Here is a 23,108-nt window from a genome sequence, read left to right as displayed (position 1 = left end):
GTTTTGGAAACCCAATGACAGCTTCCTAATGCTCTTCATGTAAATATAAAATCCTTAATGTGGCTGTCAAGAACCTGTGATGTCTGGTTCTACTTACATCTCTAGCTAAACCTGAGCCCACCTGCCCTCACTATTTCAGGCCCACAGCTCTCCTTCAGTCTCTCCCTCTCACCATGCCCCTGCCACCTCAGGTCTTCCGTCCAGCTATTCCCTCTGGCTGGAATGCAGTTCCCTCCTTTCTCCACCTGGTTAACTCTTCCTACTCTTCCAGCTCTCCACCCCATCAGCACTTCCTTAGGGAAAACTTCCCTGACCAAATAAAATTCCTTCCTCAAATCTCTCAAAGCAACACTTCCTCGTCTTAATAGTCATTATGCTATTGCCAGTTTTATTTGCATGATTATTTGATTAACGTCTTTCTCTCCCAGTGGATTGTAAACTCAGTGGGGCAGGGACCATATGTTCTGCTCACCATCGACTCCTCAGTACCTAGCAAAGTTTCTGGTCCATAGTAAGCCCACAATACATAGTTGTTGACTAAACAGATAGTTGAATGAATAAATGAGTGAATATATAAATAAATGAAAGAATTAGAGATCTGGAAAATTCTAAAATATATTTTTTAAGTGACCCAAGACAACTGTGGTAGAATTACTCTGTTGTTTATTCAAATGCTGTCATACAAGTGCCCAGGTAATAATTTATGTATCATGCTGCTCAAGCCCCCAAATATATCCTGTGATATTAATATGGATTTGTGGCTGTAAGCCATAGTCTCAGGAAGACGAGTGCTATCTTCTTACTGTAGTGAAGCGTGGTTTCACTTCTCGTAAGAGAGCATGAAAAAGCAAGCTGGGATAATTTTATAGCTGTGAACCTAATTTTATATCCCAATAAAAATATAATACTGCTTATCTGGAAAATTCAGTGATAAACTATTTGCAGACTTAATAGTCTAAAGAAGTTTGTCAAGTTACAGGTTACCCAGCTTTGTAAAAGCACATCTTCAGATCAAACTCTCCCGGATAGCCTTTGTTTGAAGTGACAGAGGAATTGTGAAGTGGCATGTGATTTTCATCATTGCAAGATCTCAGACATACAGTCCCTACTTAGAAAGCCTAGAGTAGGTCCTTACTGAAAGATTGCATTGATCATTATAAGGATGTGGTTAAATGTATATCTGAGGATAAGAGCTAACATTTACTGAGTGCCAGGTCTGTGTCAGACAATGACCTAAGTGCTCATTTAATCCTCATAACAATTCTAAATGAGGTAGGGACTACCATTTCCCCAGTTAATAGATGAGGACGCTGAAGCACAGAGATTATGTAACTTTCCCAGAATTACACCCTTAGGTACTCTGGCTATAGAGCCCATATCTGCACTGCCAGTGCCCACCAGCCCATGTCGCTGTTAAGCCAATGAAATGTGGCCAGTCAGAACTGAGACATACTATAAGTATAAAATGCACACTAAATTTTGACAACTTAGTATGAAACATATAAAATATGTCATTAACAATTTTTTTTATCGATTACATGTTGAAATGATATTTTGGATACACAGGGTTCAATAAGAGATGATTAAAATTAGTTTCATCTATTTCTTTTCTTTTTCAATATGGCCATGAGAAAATTTTCAATGACATTCACGGCTTGCCATCTATTTCCATCGGACAGCACTTGTCCACACTCTTATACTACATTATACTGTCTCTTCATCCAGTAGCAAAGCCCTTCCTTGCTAATGGTTGCATTTTGCATAGAACTATTAGCAACATGAATGGACTGTCAGCATGAATGGTGTGGTGAAGAATGTGGAAAGGAACAAAAGAAGAGAAGCAGAGATGTCATCTGAAATTATCAGCAGCAAAATCCTGAAGCAGCGAGACAGGTTAGCTATTGTTTTCAACATGTAGAGCTCTGTGGTGCTATTCATTGTTTAGAATGCCTCCTCATTTCTAGACTCTGTCCTGGCTCAAGCCTTTGATGGGCAGACAACAGCAACCAATGGACATCTTCCTTGTTCCCCTCTAGACAAGAGATGAAAAACAATCCTTCTTGATGATTTACATTGAGGCCCATCAACATAATACTTCCCTCTATGCAACAATTTTGTTTATTCATGGATTTGTCCTTTTATTCCCAAGTCAGACAAGATCCTTGCCCTTGATGGTTTGAGGAAATAGGGGCTCTTTCTCCTTTTTGCAGACTCTAGGGGACAAAGAACATGGGGCCATGGGACACAGGAGGAATGGGAAGAAACAAGAAGAGAGGGAATCTGTGTGAAAAGGAGGGGGCCGTAGTGGTAATGGCCCAAGGCACAGAAGGGGGCAAACTGTCCTTGTTCTCTGTCCAGCAGCTACAGCCCCCCATCGTAGTATGAGCTTTGCTCCTCACTGCCCATGCTCCTCATTACTCTGACTTAGAAGCCTCTTTCAGGATTTGAGTTGTAGTCGTTTTCATCTGAGCCTGCAAAGGGGCAGAGTAATTAGCCAGGTTAATCATACCAGAATAGAAGAGAGAAGGGCCATGAACAAAGTGGATCCTGATCACTCCAGAAGACTTTCTTTTTAACAACTAAAGAAGACCAGCCCAGTGGCACAGTGGTTAAGTTTGCACATTCCACTTAGGCGGCCCGGGGTTCGCCAGTTCGGATCCCCAGTGCGGGCACAGCACAGCTTGTCAAGCCATGCTGTGGCAGGTGTGCCACATATAAAATAGAGGAAGATGGGCACAGATGTTAGCTCAGGGCCAATCTTCCTCAGCAAAAATGAGGAGGATTGGCAGATGTTGGCTCAGGGCTAATCTTCCTTAAAAAAAAAAAAAAAAACTAAAGAAATGTTTCAGAGCCACAAGACGAAACGGTGATGCCTGAAGACTCAGTAAAATCTGAGATGTGAACGTTGAGTCCTGGGCTTGGGATTCTTTGGCTCTGGACAGGATACTCCAAGGGACACAGTACTGGGCAGTCCAATCGATCCCCTAAGAACATCATGCCCCAGGCTAAAGTTCCTGAAGACATACCTTAAGGGTTTATTTTTTCTTTTGCCTCAGCAAGCCCTGTGGGTTGTCTCAGCAGGCAATGAATGTAAGGACAGATCTGCTTTAAGAAAACGAAAATTAGAAAACACTCCCAACATAATGGAAACAGTAAATAACACACATAACAGTGTAAACAACATTAGCCTGATTTTGTTTTTAAATTTGTATATATATTTTCCTGAGTCTTCAAATATCATCCACTAGAATGTAAGCTCCATGAGGAAAAAGTTTTTGGTGTCTTTTGCTCGTTGCTGTAGTACCATCACCAAGAAAAGTGTCTGCCCATAGCAGATACTCAAAAAATATTTGTTGGATGAATGAATATGCACCCACACTTATAAAATTGAAAAGAAATGCCTCAAAATATTGATGAAGGTTATCTCTAGGTAGAGGGATTGTGGAAGAATTACACTTTTTTCTTTATAATATTCTGCATTTTCCAATTTTTAAAATGACTATGAATTATTTACAATTGGGACAAAATAAACATTACTTTAAAAAGACTTTTGGAGGTGGTCAGCCCTGTGGCTGACTGGTTAAATTTGTGTGTTCCGCTTCAGCGGCCTGTGGTTCAGATCCTGGGTGTGGACCTAGCACCGCTCATCAGGCCATGCTGAGGTGGCATCCCACATAGCACAACCAGAAGGACCTACAACTAGAATATACAACCATGTCCTGGGGGGCTTCAGGGAGAAGAAGAAGAAGGAGAAGGAGAAGGAGAAGGAGAAGGAGAAGGAGAAGGAGAAGGAGAAGGAGAAGGAGAAGGAGAAGGAGAAGGAGAAGGAGAAGGAGAAGGAGAAGGAGAAGGAGAAGGAGAAGGAGAAGGAGAAGGAGAAGGAGAAGAAGAAGAAGAAGAAGAAGAAGAAAAAGGAAGATTGGCAACAGATGTTAGCTCAGGTGTCAATCTTTTAAAAAAAAGACTTTTAGACAATAGCTTTTGTGTGTGTGTGTGTGCACGCGTGTGATGAAGATTGGCCCTGAGCTAACATCTGTGCCAATCTTCCTCTATTTTATGTGGGATGCCGCCACAGCATGGCTTGATGAGTGGTGCTAGGTCTGCACCCAGGATCTGAACCTGTGAACCCAGGGCCACTGAAGTGGAGTGAGCGAACTTAACCACTACATCACCGGGCCAGCCTCTAGATGACAGCTTTTCTAAGGCATATTGTTGTGATGAAAATAATGTAGATATTTCCTTCTTCTTGCTACATGTCCTAGAGTGCTGAGATATGCAGGCCAAATTAGAAGACATTCTGCACGGAGGCTGCTTTTAAACTCAGGATCTACTATGTGTCGGGCACTGTGGACACATAAGGCTGAGGGTGATGAGCCATTGCCCTCAAAGCAGGTCTGGGAACCTGCTATAAAGCTTTACAGAAATCCTTGCAATTGTGTTGTGTTTTTGATTTTACATTAATTATCACGATAAGGTGCATAGAGAATTTCTGAGGAATCAGGGCACGTGTTATTATTCCCACTTTACAGGGGAGGTTGTGTTGCTGAGAAACTGAGCTGCTCTCTTAGGATCAAGCTGTTAGAAAGTGTAGACCCACACACACCCAGGTCTTCACATCCACCTGGGCTGTCAGCTTCCAAAGAGCCACAAGCAGCCTCCGCCCAGGTCTCGGGAAGGAGTTCTAACTAGACGTTTGTGCTTTTCTAGCCACATGTGTTTATTTAAATTTAAATTAATTAAAATTAATTGACAAACATTCATCTCTTAAATTGTGCTAGCCACATTTCAAGTGCTCAGGAGCCACATGTAGTTAGTAGCCACTGAATTGCACAGCATAGAATAGGACATTTACATAACCCCAGAGACTTCTACTGGATAGCACTGTTATACATTCATTTAAATTGGTTTTTATTAACAGCTAACAATCAGTATGCATTGAACAATTATGATATGTAAACCCTCATTTCTACCTCATAACAACCACTAGAGGAAGGCTCTGTTATTATCTCTGCTTTCAGATGAGGGAACTCGGGCCAGAGGATTAAGCAACTCACCCCAGATCATATATGTAGTGAGGAGGTATAGTTGGGACGTGAACTCAGCCAGTCTCGCACGAGAGTTGGTGTACTTAGCCACTGCCCATCATTCTCAAAGTGAGGTCCCCAAATCAGCAGCCTCAGCATCACCTGGAAACTTGTTAGAAATGCAAATTCTCAGGACTCACCAGAACTGCTGAATCAGAAACTCATGGAGGGAGCCAGCAATCTGTGTTTTAACCAGCCCTCCAGCTGACTCGGATGCACACTCGAGTTTGAGGACCATTGCACTCTGCGAAATTGCACTCTCACTTTTTAAGCATCTCTGGCATACCCAGCACTGTGCTAGCCCCTGGTTGTCAGTGTCTTTTAAACGGGCAATAGTATGTCTAAGAAAATCTTTTTAGCAGAATAAAAAGAATAATTTTTGATTAACGTGTACTGAGTACTTAACTCTGTAGCAGATTCTGGGGTCCATATCTCACTCAAAAGGACTCGGAGCTATTACCTAACCTTCCCACAGCCATACAGCTAATAGCTGGTGGGGCAGGGATGTGAATCCAGGCTCCTGGCTCCAAAACCCTCATCTTTACCATGACGCGTTCCTTAGAGGACAGTGGAGAAGTAACTCATTCAGTCCCTAAATACAAATGAGTTTTAACTTCTCTGCTGCTGGAGTGTCCTCCTCACGGCTCGTCTCCTGGAGGAGACTGACTCTCCCTCTCCTCTCCAGGTTGCATTCCATCAATTTTTTTTTATTTTGCCCAACATAAAAATAACTTTTCACATCAAAAGACATCTATCCTAGAATGTGCTCACCTGAGGTTCAGAATTCTCTTCCTGGAGGTTTTCAAATAATAGAAATTCGTTCTGCCATGTAACAAATTATCAAGTACCTACCATGTGGCAGGCACAGTCTTAGGCAATAAAGAGCAAGCAATGAATAAGAGACAAGGTTCCTGCCTTCATGGGGCTTATGTTCTAACGGGAGAGACAGACAACTAACAGATAAGCAAAGAAATAGAAACAATAAATGGAGATTCTAAAAAACAGTAAGAAGGAAATAAACAAGATGCTGTGTTAGGGAATAAATCATGGTTATTAAGGATGACTTCGCTGAGAAGGCGACCTTTAGACTGACACATGAAAGATGAGAAGCCTGTCATGCAAAGAGACTAGGAGATGGCATTCCAGATGGAGGGAACAGCATATGCAAAGCCCCTGAGGTAGAAAAGAGCTTGACTGGTTCTAGGCACTGACAATCTGTGGAAGGTAGGCACGAAGAGAGAGCAATACAGGTGGGCTAAGGTGAGATTAAAGATGTAGGAAGGGGCTAGGTCATACAGGGCTGTTCCGGCCAAGGTAAGAAGTTTGTGTTTTATTCTAAATGGGATTTTATGCTTTAACAAAGGAATAGCATGATCAGATTTACAGTGTTAAAAGATCACTCTGGATATAAAAGGGTTTAAAAGAGTCAAGAATGGAAGCAGGGAGAACAGTTAGGAAGCTGTGGATGGAGTACACAGAATGATGACAATGGAGACGGAGGTAAGCAGAGAGATACAAGAAATATTTTGGAGGTAGATGACTGTGTTCTCAGTACCTGATTAATAGGCAGTGAATAAATATGTGTTCAATGAATGAATGAATTGATATTTCTAGATTGTAGCCCTGGACAGTGTCTTATTCAACATGTTTCCTCAGTACTTATCACAACACCTGTTTAATACTTGTTGAACGAATAAATCTGATGAGGGGGCTATAAAACTGATTCTGGTAAGAAGAGCTCTAATTTTTCTTCTGAGAATGATAAAGTAGCAGCTCAAATTTACGGCACACCTTTTATATGCCGATTGTGCATTCGTCAAATGGTTCTCATAACAGCCCTGTGAACTGGTACCATTTTACAACTGGGGAAGCTGAAATTCACAGACATACATTCCACACATGTATTCAATAAGCATTTGTTTAGTGCTTATGTACCGGGTCTCATAAATAATGAGTGGTAGATCTAGTCTTGAACCTAAGACTGTATCTGAAGGCCGTACTCTTTTACTAAATTATACTACATTGAGTGAAAATTAGAGAGTTGAAAAATCTAGAACCTCCCTAAACCTGCCCTGTAATTTACAGGTAACAGCAAATACAAAATGGGAGCTGGTTAGGCTGGGTTTGGAGTACACCATAAGCCTGTACCCTTGACCTTTTATCCCCAACTCAGATCACTACTATGCATGACACCAAGATCTCTTGCCATGGGTGGAGACAGGGAGCTGGCCAGCTCCACAAGTCTGCATTCCCACTTGCTGTCCCAAGGGTCCAACTGCCTGCGGCTCCCCGACATTATGCCCTGACTGCTAAGTCTGGTCTGACACAGCGACAGAGGGACTCCGGGGCCGAGGAGTTGAGAATTCTTGCTGGCCGCTTGGGAGGGCCAGATAACACAAGTGAGATGCTGGCATACTAAAAAGAGGGAGTGCTATTTTGAGAATCTGTTCAAGTAACGTTTCACAGTGGAAAAACGGCGGCACTGTGCACAGGATGTGACTTGACAGGAGTAACGGCTCAGACGTCAGTACCCCGGGTTTCTATTTTTAGTGCTAAAACTTGCAGTTTAAACCTAAACAGTCTAGTCTCTAAAAAAGAGGTAAAAATTGGTGTGATATCTGGAAAATTTTCTGGACAATGTCCTGGATCAAGATTGGAGGGTCAGTCTGTTAAATACATCATGCCGTATCTGCGTAAGGAATACCGAGCAACTATTAGGATGATAATATGAAGCTCTATTTGCCCACAAAGAAATATGTTCATGCTTCATTTTTCTGTGCAGAGAGATGATTACAGTGTACATTTATGGCACCATTTTTTAAAATATATACATGTTTATATGTGTGTAGAAAAAGTTTGGAAGGAGATATAAAAAAATAAAAGGTGGGGTCGGCCCCATGGCTGAGTAGTTACTTCGCGCGCTCTGCTTCCGCAGCTCAGGGTTTTACCGGTTCAGATCCTGGGCGCAGACACTGCACCGCTCATCAGGCCATGCTGAGGCGGTGTCCCACAAGCCACAACTAGAAGGATCCAAAACTGAAAATATACAACTATGTACCGGGGGGCTTTGGGGAGAAAAAGGAAAAATAAAATCTTAAAAATAAAAAATAAAAGGTGGTTATTGTGCCTTTATATTTATGTTTAATAAACTTTTTACAAGAAGTATGGATTATGTGTGTACAACCAGAAAAGAATGAAGCACTCTCCATTTCGAAGAAAAAAGGTGGTGATCCAAGGATTTCCTGACCAAGAGATTAAGGGAAATCCTGTAGGGTGAGGATGAGGTAAGAAAGGGCCAAAGTCCTTAGCTTACGCTTTATTTATAATATTCTCATGAATGAAAGTGTTCCATTACTAAAATGATCCCCAAATTATATTGTGTTGATTAGATAAGAGATGAAGATTAGAAGTACAGATTTAGGTTCAAAGACATCCAAAAAGTCAATGAAGGAAAAAAAGAAGAAATAAAAAGTAATCAGCCATCATATCCATAAGTTTTGAGTCAGTTCATAGGAACTAATTAACATTGAAAGCTTTGGCTGGGGCCAGGACAGCTATTTAGATAGTGGTAACAGAAGTCTACTAAAGGCAGAGAGCCCTGGGAGAGGAGAAAATGATGTCTGCCAGGTAGGAGATCAAAGAGCTTCAGGAACCTTGACCATGAGAGTTAATATGAAGGACACATTGCAGAGGAGAAATAGAAAGCTTACCTCACCATGTGCCAGTGTCAAATTCAGCTTCCAGGTTCAGTTTTCCTACCTCTTCAATTTAGAGAGAGGATATTTTCCCCTCAATTTTTTCCTTGACTGGACATTCTGCCTAAAAGTTGATTCCACTTAAACTGAATTTTGAGTAAATATTTAACCTGAAAGAGCTTATCTTTTTCATTAATACTTTGGAAGATATAAGAATATAGTAAATATTATGGAATTATGATGTGTAGCACAAAGTTCTATGTGAGTGTGTTATGAGTTGAATCTTTTCTCCCCCAAAATCATGTGTTGAAGTCCTAACACCCAGTACCTCAGAATGTGGCCTTATTTGTAAATAGAGTTGATGCAGATGTAATGTGAAGTTAACAGGAGGTCACACTGGAGCAGGGTAGGTTCTTAACCCAATATGACTAGCGACCTTATAAAAAGGGGAAATTTGGACGCAGAGAGATGCATACAGGGAAGATGATGTGAAGAGACACAGGAGAAGACAGGCGTCTACACACCAAGGAGAGAGGCCTGGAATAGATCCTTCCCTCACAGCTCCCGGAAGGAACCAACGCAGGTGACACTTTGATTTCCAACTTCTAGTCTGCAGAACTGTGAGACAATACATTTCTGTTGATTAAGTCACCCAATTTGTTATACTTTGTTACAGCAGCTTTAGCAAACTAATGCAAGGTGCAATATAGTCTAAGGATATGTGTGTGTTCAGTTCTACCAAGAGGCATTTGAGTTGGGTCATCATGTTTTCCTCCTTTGCAGGGGATGTCACCAAAGCTCATAAGTGAAGAGCATGCCCAAGGTCAGTCAGAGCCAAAAGTCGTCTCCATGTTTTCTTCCTGGATCTGGGTTCCCCCAGAAATTGTTTTCAGTCCAGCCCTTGAAAGGACATCACAAGTGGTAAAGCCATTTATCCCGAGCAAACAATCCTTTGAGGTGATGCTGACTTTTCTACCCATTAGTAGCAGAAAAAGTGCTGGATCAATTATTTAAAGTACCATGAAAAATTTAAGGAAGAATTTGTATTTGCTAAGTTTCCTCCAAGGGAAGAAAAACATTATTTAAAATGAAAAGTCTTAAGCACCCATGTGCAATGACAGATACAAATGGATTGACACCCATGGGTGGCAATAAGGGGAGAAGGGAAAATGACAAAAGAGGCAAAACAAATAACCAGGCAGTAGATGTATGTAACTGACCTCAGGGTTGAGATTCTGTCACTCGCCTTCTTAAAGTCCTTCAATAGCTTCTATTTGCCCTTAGGAAAAAACATCCTCTTGGCCATGGTTTCCAAGATCAGGAAGCCATTTCCTTTTTCTCCAGTCTCATCTCATCTCATTCTTTTTCTCAACGCCATCACCTCCTTTTTCTTCCCTGACACCACCAAACCCTTTCTCACCTGCACATTGCCCCAACTCTTCATGCAACTGGCTTGTCCTTCAGGTCTCAACACAGAGGTCATCTCTTTAGAGAGGTCTTCCTTGGCCGTTAGATATAAAGCAGAATCCCTCTCTGCCATCTTCCTTTCAGGTCCTTTGGTTTTAATTCTCTGCAGGACATTTTTAACTTTTTTATTTACTATTTATTTATTTATTACCTGTCTCTTTCTTCTAGAAAGTGAGCTCCATGAATGCTGGGACCTCATCTGTCCTGTGCCCCACTGTATCTTTGGTGTCTAGATTGGGGCCTGGAACACAGCAGGTCTCAAGAAATGTTTTTTGAATAAATAAATGCACAGTTTGAATTTAAGTTAATAGATAAATTTGGCAGTTTATGAGATGTTGCAGTCAAATTTTGTTGGTGCCAATTCTTAACACTGATGTAAAGATGGGCAGAACAAAATTGGGCACAATTTACTCTATGAGAGGCTGAATGGTTTCTTTCTTGACCCTGGTGTAGGAGGGTGTGATTGCATAATTGTTCTATGTAGAAATAGAAGAATCTTAGCACCTGATGACCCACTTTGGGCTTGGAAACCTGGCACAGTCAACATAAAAGAAATGCTGCTACACAAGACTAGTAAATTAAGTTTCTAAGTTCATTCTCAGGCCTACTGACTTATTAGATTTTCTCAGTGCGGTATGGTAGTTAAGATCAGGCTCTCAGCCTAGGCTTGAACCCCAGCTCTGCCTCTTCCTAGCTGTGTGACTGTGGGCAAATTATGTAAATTTTGAGGGCCTTAGTTTCCTCATCTGTGTACTGTGGATGATAATTATTGCATTCTAGTTACATAATTTCTATATAGCAAGGGCTTATGAGAAGCAGTGTGATTGGAAGATGTGAAGAGATTTAGGAGCTAGTTTACAGAGCAAGCACAGTCTACTTAGTTCTCTTATTTTGAGGTCCTGATGGAGATTTGGTGGCCCCTAAAGATCTCCCAAGATGCCCATTGTGTGGATTTAGTAAGATAAAGTTTAAAAGCCCTTAGCAGAATGCCTGGTGCGTAATGAGGGCTCAACAAATGTTCCCTGATGTTGTTGTTGTTATATCAGTGCCGTGTAGATGCTCATAAGAGTAACATAAGCCCACATTCTAAACAAATAATCAAAATGGATTTCCAAAGTAGGCATAGGAAAGATGGTGTCTTAGTCAGTTCAGTATGCTATATAAAAAAGTACCACAAACTGGGTGGCTTATAAATAACAGAAATTTCTTTCTCACAGTTCTGGAAGCTGGAAGTCCAAGATCAGGATGTCAGCATGGTCAGGCTCTAGAGGGGGCCCTCTTCCAGGTCACAGACTGCCATCTTCTTGTTGTATCCTCACATGGCAGAAAGAGAAGAAGACAGATCACTGGGGTCTCTTATAAAGGCACTAATCTCATTTATGAAGGCTCGACTATCATGACCTAATTACCCCCCAAAGACCCCACCTCCTAACACTATCATCTTGGGTTTAAGAATTTCAACATATGAATTTTAGAGGGACACAAACATTCAGCCCACTGCCGATGGTTATCTCAACAAGTCTCTGGCGAGCTAAGTACTAATGTCCAGAGAAGAGACAAGGTTCAACCAATAGATATTAAAGGACTGCAAATGGAGTTTCCTTCAATATATTTTCCCACAGAGAAAAGTCTCCTTATCTTTGAATCCTTACAAAGTCTTATATTATGGAGTACTCTCACAATTACTTTAACTGCACAGCAAAATCCTGTTTGGGGAGGAAATATTACCTGAAACCCCCTCAGTCAATGGTAGTCTGAGAGGCTTACAAAATCGTTTGAAAAAGGAGGCAAAGAAATCTAACACAGATTAAGTCATTTCTGAGGATGTGACTTCACAATTATGAGTAACGGGTATTGGAGGAAGCAGTTTTAAACATTTGCTTTAAAAAGCAATGGAAGTGGTTACTAGAGATTAGGAATATAAATCTCTAGGATTTAAAATGTCTTAATGTTTGCAAATGGCACTTGGCCTCAGGATAAAATTTCTTGTGATAGCGTCATAACTGATTTAAGGAGAGCTGTAGAACAAACAATTCAGGAGGCAGGCAAAAATTGAGTTGATGGCTCAAAAGGTGCCCATAGCAACCTGGATGCCAAAGACCCATGTGAAAGTGTCAATAAAAATGTTTCACCGAACAAGAATGCTTTAAAAAACAGTTTTTCTAGGTTAATATTTGTTATGAACTGAATGTATGTGTACCCCTGTCCCCTTACCCCTCAATTCATAAATCGAAGCCCTAATCCCCTGCACAGCTGTATTTGGAGGAAAGAAGTAATTAATTGAGGTCATAAGGGTAAGACTCCAATCTGACAGGATTAGTGTCCTTATAAAAAGAGATATCAGACAGCCTCTCTCGCTCTCCCCACCATTTGAGGACACAATGAAAAGGAGGCTGTCTGCAAGCCAAGAAGAGAATCCTCACTAGGACCCAAATTGGCTGCCACCTTGATCTTGGACTTCCCAGCTTCCGGAATTGTGAGAAATAAACTTTTGTTGTTTGAGCCACCCAGTCTGTGGTAGTTTGTTATGGAAGCCTGTATGAGTCAGAGTTCTCCAAAGAAACAGAACCAACAGGACGTAAAAAAAACCTTATATATATTTATATAATAGGGAATTAGTTCATGCAATGATGGTGGGTGAGAGGTCCCAAGATATGCAGTCCTCAAGCTGAAGACCCAGGAGAGTCAATGTGTTGTTTCAGTCCAAGTCTAAAGGCTCGAGAACCAGGAGATCCTATGGTACAAGTTCTAGTTCAAAAGCTGGCAGGCTTGAGACCCGAGAGCTGACATTTCCGTGCAAGTCCAAAGGCTGGAAAAGACTAATGTCTCAGTTCAAACAGTCAGGCAAAGGACTTCCCTCTCACTCAGCCTTTTTGTTCTGTTCAGTTCCTCAACAGAAGCTAAGGCCTACCCACATTAGAAGGAGAACAATTTGCTTCACTCAGTCTACTGATTCAAATATTAATCTCAACTAGAAACACCCTCACAGACACATTGAGAATAATGTTTGTTAAATGTCTGGACCCAGTCAAATTGACTCATAAAATTAACCATCACAAGTCCACCCTTTGTCAACTTGGCACCCACACATATCTCCTTAACTCAATACAACATTTCTATTATTGATATAATAATAAATTATTACTTATTTTTATATATGTAACTTAAAATATGTATGACTAAGAAAACTTACTATACTAAACATAGTCATTTGACTAATCCACACCCTAGAAGTTTATATTTTCAAGTGACAGAGAATTTAGTTTCTGAACTTCTCATTGAGAAAATGAAGGATTAAGTTATATTTGGGGTCACTTTAAATTGGGGTGAACATGGTTTTTCTATGAGGCAGGTATGTCATTTAGTCCTCAGGATAGCCTTGAGAGAGAGTAAATCTACATGATAATGATGAATAAATGTGTCTCAAGGAACTTAAGTCACTGTTCAAGACTGAAAATTTAAACTCAGGCTTTTCTACTCTGTCTGACATACATTCATAGGCGAAACCTAACAATCCTCAACCACACACATTTTTAAAAAGTAAAACATTCCTATATTTTATGTCAATAATATTTTTTATGCCATAAGCCTCACTGTAATGTTCTTTACCCCTTTAATGTACTTGTGATTTCTTTTCTACTACAAATTACAACTCTGGTAGTCACATTCCCTTCATCAAAAGCCATATGCCAATCTAAGAAATAATTTTAAAAGTTTTCTTATGTATTCCAACCAAAATGACTCTCTTTGTACCCCACAAAGTCAGATGAGTTGAATAAATTATTCAGTATGGAGGTAATAAGATAGCAAAAATATTTTTATGAGTTGAAATGACATATTCCTTCTGCCACTCAGGGGATATGATAGGATATTCTTGCTCTACAAAGTGTTTTCACATCATCCTGATATCATGTAGTCCCTACATATAAATGCTTCTAAAAATATCCATAATAAATGTTAGGTTGTTTTTGCCTCTGAAAAAATTTGCTTGGGGAAACCTAAAAGAAATACTAATTTCCTGTGACCAAATGCATGAAAATGATAGTTTTCCTTGTAGTTTAAAGTGCCTTATATATTTTAAAGTATAGCAATATAATAATTCCTTTGAAATAGTCTTAGAAACACTATCGCTGTCTATGATGGTTATCTAACCTCCTTGTATTAGATTAGGTTGATTTCCCAGTGATTTTAATAAAAATGCTACCCAAGATTCATAAATCATATCACTGTCTTTGAAAAAAACTCAAAGTAAGCTTACGAAAAAGGCAACAAATAACATAATCAATGCAATAGACATAGACAGATAGATACAGACATAGGTATAGATATAGTTTATGCTCCCATCTACTTCCCAAAAAGGCTATAAAGCAGCAGACAATAAATACACATAAAAGCCTACTTGATAAATACAGATAAGAAAAAAACAGAAAATAAACATAGACAAAAGAAGGGTAATTAAATAAAAAATCATGAATGAGGAGTGACTTCAGCATCATGGTGGAGTGAGCTCTCCCAGTAATCTCTCTCCTCCATGTACAACAAAAAAGACATTCATACTCCAATAGAGGACATCCACACAACACAAAAGACTTCTGAAAGACCCATGCAGCCATATGTTAGAGGGTGGAGAGGCTGGAGACCCCTCAGAGGAGGTGGATCAGGGTAAGAGAAAGTGTTACTCCCTCCCCAAAAGACTGCAATCTGGGACTGCAGGCAGCCTCCAAGAGGGAAGGAAGCGGGGAGGGGATGTTCATTTGTGGGAATGTCAAAGATCCCTAAGGGCCCTCACAGCCTGTAGGGAAGCCCCCTACTGAGGTGAATGCTAACACAAGGGTGACATCATCAAGCCAACACCCCAGGAGAGCAGATAGCCAGAGCAGAGCAAGTAAGCCCACCAGAGCTCACAGGAGAAAGCGCCCTTCCCACCCACCCACCTAGCTCCAGCTCCAGCACCTGGGATCCTGGCAGAACCCGGAGGGCTCAGAATATGCATCTCTTGATCCCTACCCAGTGGCACTGGGGGGAACTATGACCAAGTAATACCACAGTGTGCAAAAACAGAGCCATGCTCTCTAGCAGTATCAAAAATTATATTAAATATCTAGACCAGAAGGAAAATGACAAGTACCCAGAAATCAGTCCTGAGGATACAGAAATATGTAACCTAAATAACAGAAAATTCAAAATAGCTATCATCAAGAAACTCAACACGTTAAAAGAGAATGTAGAGAAACAATTCAACGAGTTCAGGAGCTACTTCACAAAAGAGATTGAAACTATAAAGAAGAATCAATCAGAAATATTGGAGATGAAAGACAGAATGGAAGAGATAAAGCAAAGTATGGATTCCCTGAACACTCAAGCAGATATCATAGAGGAGCTAATCAACATAATCGAGGGTAAACATGTTGAAATGCTCCAGATAGAGGAGGAGAGAGAGCTAAGATTAAAAATAAATGAAGAAAGCCTCTGAGAAATATCTGACTCAGTTAGAAAATGCAGCATAAGAATTATAGGTATTTCAGACAGAGAAGAGAATGGAGCAGAAAGCTTGTTCAAAGAAAAAATAGCAGAGAACTTTCCAAAACTAGGGAAGGGGATGGAAATCCATGTGGAAGAGGCTACCAATTCTCCTAAATATGTTAATGTAAAAAGACCTACTGCAAGTCATATAGTAGTGAAACTGGCAAAAGTGAATGACAAAAAAAAAATACTAAGGGAAACAAGGCAAAAGAAAATAACCTACAAAGGAACCCCATCAGACTTTCAGCAGATTTCTCTGCAGAAAACATACAGGTTAGGAGAGACTGGAATGACATCTTTGAAGGACAAAAACTTTCAGCCAAGAATATTCTATCCAGCGAAAATATCCTTCAGATATGATGGAGAAATAAAAACTTTCCCAGATAAACAAAAGCTAAGGGAGTTCATAGCCCCAAGACCTCCCTACAAGAAATCATCAAGAAGGCCCTCATACTTGGGGGCAAAAAAGGGGGAGAAAAGAGTTACAAAGCATGGAGTAAGGAGATAAACAGGTAGACAAAATCAGAAAATTGTAGCAATACATCAGAACAGGTTAGCACATACTTAGGTATACCATTAAAGATAAAGGGAAGGAAAATACCAAAAACAAAGATACTCTTGCCATTTTAACCACAAATGCACAACAAAAGACAAAATAAGATATGAGGAAAACAACTTGAGAGGAGAAGAGGAAATGGACTGAATCGGTTGAGTCTAAGGAAATAAGAGGCCATTGGAGAAAGGACTATCTTACCTACAAGATTTTGAATACAAACCCCATGGTATCCACTAAACAAAAAAGCAGAACAGAGACACAAATAATAAATAAGGAGAAAACAAAGAAACACAACATAAAAAACCACATAACTCAATTGGTAGACCAAGACACATGGGAAGAGAAACAAAAGAAATGCAGGAGAACCAGAAAACAAGTGATAAAATGGCAGCATTAAGACCTCAAATATTGATAATCACCCTAAATGTAAATGGATTGAATTCTCCAACAAAAAGACACAGAGTGGTGAGATGGATTAAAGAACAAGACCCAACAATATGCTGCCTCCAGGAAACACATCTCAGCTCCCATGGCAAACACAGGCTCAGGGTGAAGGGATGGAAGACAATACTCCAAGCTAATGGTCAACAAAAGAAAGCAGGTGTTGCAATACTTATATCAGGCAAAGTAGACTTCAAAATAAGACAGGTAAACAGAGACAAAGAGTGACAGTATATAATGATCAAAGGGACATTCCATCAAGAAATAATGCTTATAAATATCTGTGCACCCAACACAGGAGCACCAAAGTACATAAAGCAACTATTAACAAACCTAAAAGACAATATTAATAATAACGCAATAATAGTAGGGGACCTCAACACTCCACTCACATCTATGGATAGATCATCCAGGCAGAAAATCAGCAAGGAAACAGTGGAATTAAATGAAAAGCTAAACCAGTTGGACTTAATAGACATATATAGAACACTACATCCCAAAACAGCAGAATACACATTCTCCTCAAGTGTGCACGGAACATTCTCAAAGATAGACCATATGTTGGGAAACAAGGCAAGCCTCAATAAATTTAAGAAGATTGAAATAATAAGCATCATTTGTGATCACAATGCTATGAAGCTACAAATTAATTACAAGAAAAGGACAAAGATGTGGGGACTAAACAACATGCTATTGAACAACCAATGAATCATTGAAGAAATTTAAGGAGAAATAAAAAAAACATCTGGAGAGAAATGGAAATGAAAACATACCATACCAACTCACCTGGGATGCAGCAAAATTGGTAATAAGGGGAAATTCATTGCAAAACAGGCTCATCTTAACAAACCAGAAAAATTCCAAATAAGCAATCTCAAACTACAAATAACTGAATTAGAAAAAGAAGAACAAACAAAGCCAAAAGTCAGCAGAAGGAGAGAAATAATAAAAATCAGAGCAGAAATAAATGCAATTGAAAGAAAAAAGGCAGTAGAAAGGATCAATGAAACAAAGAGCTGGTTCTTTGGCAAGATAAACAAAATTGACAAACCCCCAGCTAGACATACAATTAGAAAAGAGAGAGAAAGCTAAGATAAATAAAGTTATAAATGGAAGAGGAGAAATAATAATGGGTACCACAGAAATAGAAAGAATTATAAGAGAATATTATGAAAAGCTATATGCCAACAAAATGGACAATCTAGAGGAAATGGATAAATTCTTAGACTCTTAACAACCTCCCAAAGCTAAATTAGGAAGAAATAGATAATCTGAATAGACCAATCAAAGGAAAGAGATTGAAACAGTATTCAAAAGCATCCCCAAAAATAAAAGTCCAGGATCAGAAGTCTTCCCTGGAGAATTCTACCAAACTTTCAGAGAGGATTTAATACCTATCCTTTTCAAGTTATTCCAAAAATTTAGAGAAAATGGAATACTTCCTAACACATTCTACAAGGCCATCCTCACTCTGATGCCAAAGCCTGACAAGGACAACACAAAAAATGAAAACTACAGGCCAATATCACTGATGAATGTAGATGCAAAAATCCTCAACAATATATTGGCAACAGGAATTCAGCAATACATCAAAAGGATCATACATCATGATCAAGTGGGATTTATATCAGGGACATAGGGATGGTTCAACATCAGCAAATCAATCAATGTGATACACCACGTTAACAAGATGAGGAAAAAAACTACATGATCATCTCAATAGATGCAGACAAAGCATTTGACAAGATCCAACAACCATTTAAGATAAAAACTCTTAACAATATGGGGATAGAAGGAAATTACCTCACCATAATAAAGACCATATATGACAAACCCACAGCCAACATCATATTCAATGGGGAAAAACTGAACGCCATCCCTCTGAGAACAGGAACAAGACAAGGATGCCCACTATTATCACTCTTATTCAGCATAGTAAAATGTCCATACTACTCAAAGCAATCCACAGATTCAATACAATCCCAATTAGAATCCCAATGGCATTCTTCATGGAAAGAACAAAGAATCCTAAAATTCATATGAGACAACCAAAGACTCCGAATTGCTAAAGCAATCCTGAGAAAAAAGAACAAAGCTGTAGGCATCACAGTCCCTGACTTCAAAATGTTCTACAAAGCCATCGATTACTAAATCAAAACAGCATGGTACTGGTACAAAAACAGGCACACAGATCAATGGAACAGAACTGAAAGCCCAGAAATAAAACCACATGTCTTTGGACAGCTAATCTTCGACAAAGGTGCCAAGAACATACAATGGAGAAAAGATAGTCTTCAATAAATGTTGTTGGGAAATCTGGACAATCGCTTGCAAAAGAATGGAAATGGACCATTATCTCACACAGTACACAAAAATAAACTCAAATAGATCAAAGACTTGAAGGTAAGTCCTGAAACTACAAAACTCCTGGAAGATAATACAGGTAGTACACTCTTTGACATCAAACGTAAAAGGGTTTTTTCAAATACCATGTCTTCTCAGACAAGGGAAACAAAAGAAAAAATAAACAAATGGGACTTTATCAGACTAAAGATCTCTGAAAGGCAAAAGAAACTAGGATCCAAACAAAAATACAACCAACCAATTGGGAGAAAATATTTGCAAATCGTATATCTGACAAAGGGTTAATCTCTATAATATATAAGGAACTCACACAACTGAACAACAAAAAAACAAGCAGTCCAATCAAAAAACGGGCAGAGGATCTGAACAGATATTTTTCCAAAGAAGATATACAGATGGCCAATAAGCACATGAAAAGATGTTTAACATCACTAATCATCAGGGAAATGCAAATCAAAACTACACTAAGATACCACCTAACACCCACCAAAATGGCTATAATCACTAAGACTAAAAATAACAAATGTTGGAGAGGGTGTGGAGAAAAGGGACCCCTCATACACTGCTGGTGGGAATGCAAATCAATGCAGCCACTATGAAAACAGTATGGAGATTCCTTAAAAAACTAAAAATAGAAATACCATATGACCCAGTTATTCCACTACTGGGTATCTACCCAAACAACTTGAAATCAACAATCCAAAGTAACACATGTACCCCTTTGTTCATTGCAGCACTATTCACAATAGCCAAGACGTGGAAGCAATCCCAGTGCCCATCTGCTGATGATTGGATAAAGAAAATGTGGTATATATATATATACGAGGGAATACTACTCAGCCAGAAAAAAAGACAAAATCATTCTACTTGCAACAACATGGATGGACTTGGAGGGAATTATGATAAGCGAAATAAGCCAGACTGAGAAAGACAAACACCATATGATTTCATTCATATACAGAATGTAAACAAACACATGGACTAAGAAAACAGTTCAGTGGTTACCAGGGGAAGGGGGATGGAGGGGTGGGCACAGCAGGTGAAGGGGAACACTTATGTGGTGACGGACAAGAAAAAATGTACAACTGAAATTTCACAATGATGTAAACTATTATGAGCTCAATACAAATAAAAACAAAGTAAAAATATCATGAATGAAAGTGTTTAAATAAAAATGGATAAAGAAATTAATGGAACTGATTATTACTGAATGGCTGTAATGTGATCTTTTGAATTTCCTAGCCATCAGAGCAATAGGAAGGAGGAAAAAGCAGATTAGATGCAATCACTGCTTCTCAAACTTCTCCACTAAAGTTCAAAGAGAATGACTCCTGGGGTACATAGACTGAAACACTCCACCAGAAGTGAAAAATCATGTTGTGATTTAGCATAAGAATTCATGGAAATACTGCATTCTCTCATTAATACATGGAAATTTGTTTTAAGGAAAAACTATTGATTTTTAGTGTCCCTATCTATGAGTAAAATTTATTCTCCAGAATGCAGCAACATGTTAATCCTATAGCTTAACATCATATTGCCACAACATGGTACATTTCTTCTTACTCCTGGGAGGTGAATGCATGCAGTTTGAAAAGTATAAGTTTACAAGGTTCTCATTATCTGATTTATTTTTTTAAATCATACAACACACTTTTTTTAAAGTGAAAATTTTAAATTTAAGTATAACATATTTGCAGGGTTATACCCTAGGAGGTAGTGTAAAAATGAAACAAGCTATTCCTTATAAAGACTGAAACCCAGTTTTGAATTAGCATGGTCCCTGCTTGGATTATGGTGATTTGCTCCTAATCTATCTTCTTTTTTTATTTTTTATGAGAAAAACCGTTCAGAGAGTGTCTTTCGCCTCATACTCTCCCCAAAGAAGAGAACAATTGTCAATAGCAAATAGCAGTTGCAGAAGCAACACCAAGAGCTGGCTGCACACTCAGGAGAGAATGCTGTGCCTCCTTCTTGTGGTTTTGGGTCCTCTACATGTTCAGAGAAACCTCTCTAGTGGTGAAGTATAGAAATGATCCCTGAAAGTATAGTCTTCCTCATCTATCTTCTAACCAAAGCTAAAATAAATCCTTTCTGGTGGAAATAATATCATCCAGACTCTCTGTAATTTTTCATATTAAATTTCTGTCATTTAATTTAAAATTACCAGACAGACCAAAAGGAAAAACAGACAATAGAAACAGACCCACAGATGATCCATGCAGGGGATTGGCCAAGAAGAGAAAACTTCAATCCATGTAAATACAGAAGGGGAAACTTATGAACCAAGCTGGTTTACTGATTTATCTGCCTGAGAAGTTCAGAATTTGGAGGCACCAAGTATCATGGAAAGCAGAGGGCAGCGTAGGGTTGAAATTAGGGTGATTAGTTGAAAGTCTTTAAATTGAGCAGTTGCATCTTCAGGTCCTCTATCCAGAAAGGTAACTACTCCATCTAATAGGAGATCATAGGCTTATTATGTGGAGAAATTGGATCAGAATGGTTCCAACTTAGGCGTGGAATGTAAGGTGAAGTGTGAAGCTGAAAACACTAATATTAAGTGAACATCTGCTTACTGAATGGTGGGATACCAAGACTCTTATTCAACCTGCTCTGAGAAGCCCAAGAATCAGGCATTTCCTTCTCTAGTCTCCCTCCAGGAGTATTATTCTCAGGAAGATTCTTTTGCAGGGGATGATGTTTGGGCTCCCAAAGAAATAGCCAGCTTCCAACCACATCATCTTAAAGTGAAGCCCAAAGTCAGCAAGTTCTACCCATGAATCCTTTTTAGTGCCTTACACATTAGAGAAGAGACAAGAATCATCAGACATTTGAAGAAAGTCACAAACATAAAAGAGAGGGAAAAGCAAATAGGAAAAAATAAAGTGGTGGTGGTGGGGTAGCTTGGAAAGAAAGGAGATTATACCGGGAATGGAGAAAACTTAAAGCTACATGTATGTATTTAATAACCTTAGAAAGATAAAGAGGATAATGCATCCAGAGAATAGAAACAAGATATGATGAGAATGAAAACATCAGAAAACAAGGTAAAACATTTGGATATTTACAATATAATAGCTAAAATAAAATTTAATTGAAGAATTGGAATATGAAGTTAAGGATATCTTCCAGAAAGTGGAACATACAGAGATGAAAAAGAGAAGAGAAATGATAAGAGTTAACAGGATCAATTCATGGGGTCTAACAGAAGTTCCAAAATGAGAGACAGAGAAAATACTGGGCAGGAAGATATCAAAGAAATAATAAGAAAAATATCCTAGAACTGAAAAGCGTGTGTCTCCAGCTTTAAAATGTCCACTCAGTGCCCAGCACAAAATGTTAAAAAATACCCATGCCAGAGCACAAAGCAAGAAATTTTAGACTACTCAGGATAAGAAGATCCAAAATCTTTCATAAAGCAAAAGAAAAGGAGTCACCATCTGAAGGGCATCTGATGTCTCAAAAAATGGTGAATGTGAGAAGGCAAGGGAGAAATGCCTCCTAAATTCAGAAAGAAACTGGTTTTTAACCTTGAATTCTCTACCCAGCCAAACTGTAAATCAAATATGAGGATAAAATGAAGATATTTTTACACATACACGTACTAAAAACACTTACCTGCTATGAAGTTGTATTAAGAAGCTCTTTGAAGATATGCCGTAGCAAAATGAGAGGAAGCCTGATATCCTGTAAGTGGAGAACCAGTGCAGGAGAGTGGCAGGCTGACAAAGTCAACTGATAATATCTAAAGATGGGAAACCAAGAAACAGCACTAGTGCTTATTTAGACATGTGTCATAGATACCAAAGAAATAGCGAAAAGAGTTTGAAGTAGTTGCCTCTGGTGAGCAAGACTGGAAGAGGAGAGGGTTGGAGCAGGGTACTGTTGTTTTTCATTATAAGCATTTTAGAACTAATTGAAGTGTGAATTCCACACATGAGTTCCTTGATAAAAATAAAAATACATTAATGTTAATTA

At 39.1% G+C, this 23,108-nt stretch overlaps 1 long non-coding RNA gene and 1 other non-coding gene across 2 annotated transcripts; both read right to left on the bottom strand.

Moving 5' to 3' along the window:
• Positions 1-645: 645 nt before the first annotated feature.
• On the bottom strand, positions 646-23,025 carry LOC111771118 (uncharacterized). The gene is made up of 4 exons (XR_002804778.2): positions 22,749-23,025; positions 5,055-5,193; positions 3,027-3,102; positions 646-2,471 (listed from the first exon to the last, which is right to left on the bottom strand). It is a non-coding gene; the product is annotated as an uncharacterized lncRNA (long non-coding RNA).
• LOC111771156 (small nucleolar RNA U3) lies at positions 20,975-21,185 on the bottom strand. The gene has a single exon (XR_002804823.2). It is a non-coding gene; the product is annotated as a small nucleolar RNA U3 (small nucleolar RNA).
• Positions 23,026-23,108: the final 83 nt, after the last annotated feature.

Source organism: Equus caballus, chromosome 28 (genome assembly GCF_041296265.1).
Source record: "Equus caballus isolate H_3958 breed thoroughbred chromosome 28, TB-T2T, whole genome shotgun sequence".
Taxonomy (NCBI): Eukaryota; Metazoa; Chordata; class Mammalia; order Perissodactyla; family Equidae; genus Equus; species Equus caballus.
Note: the sequence above shows the minus strand (reverse complement) of the source record. Positions and strands in the feature narration are given on the sequence as shown.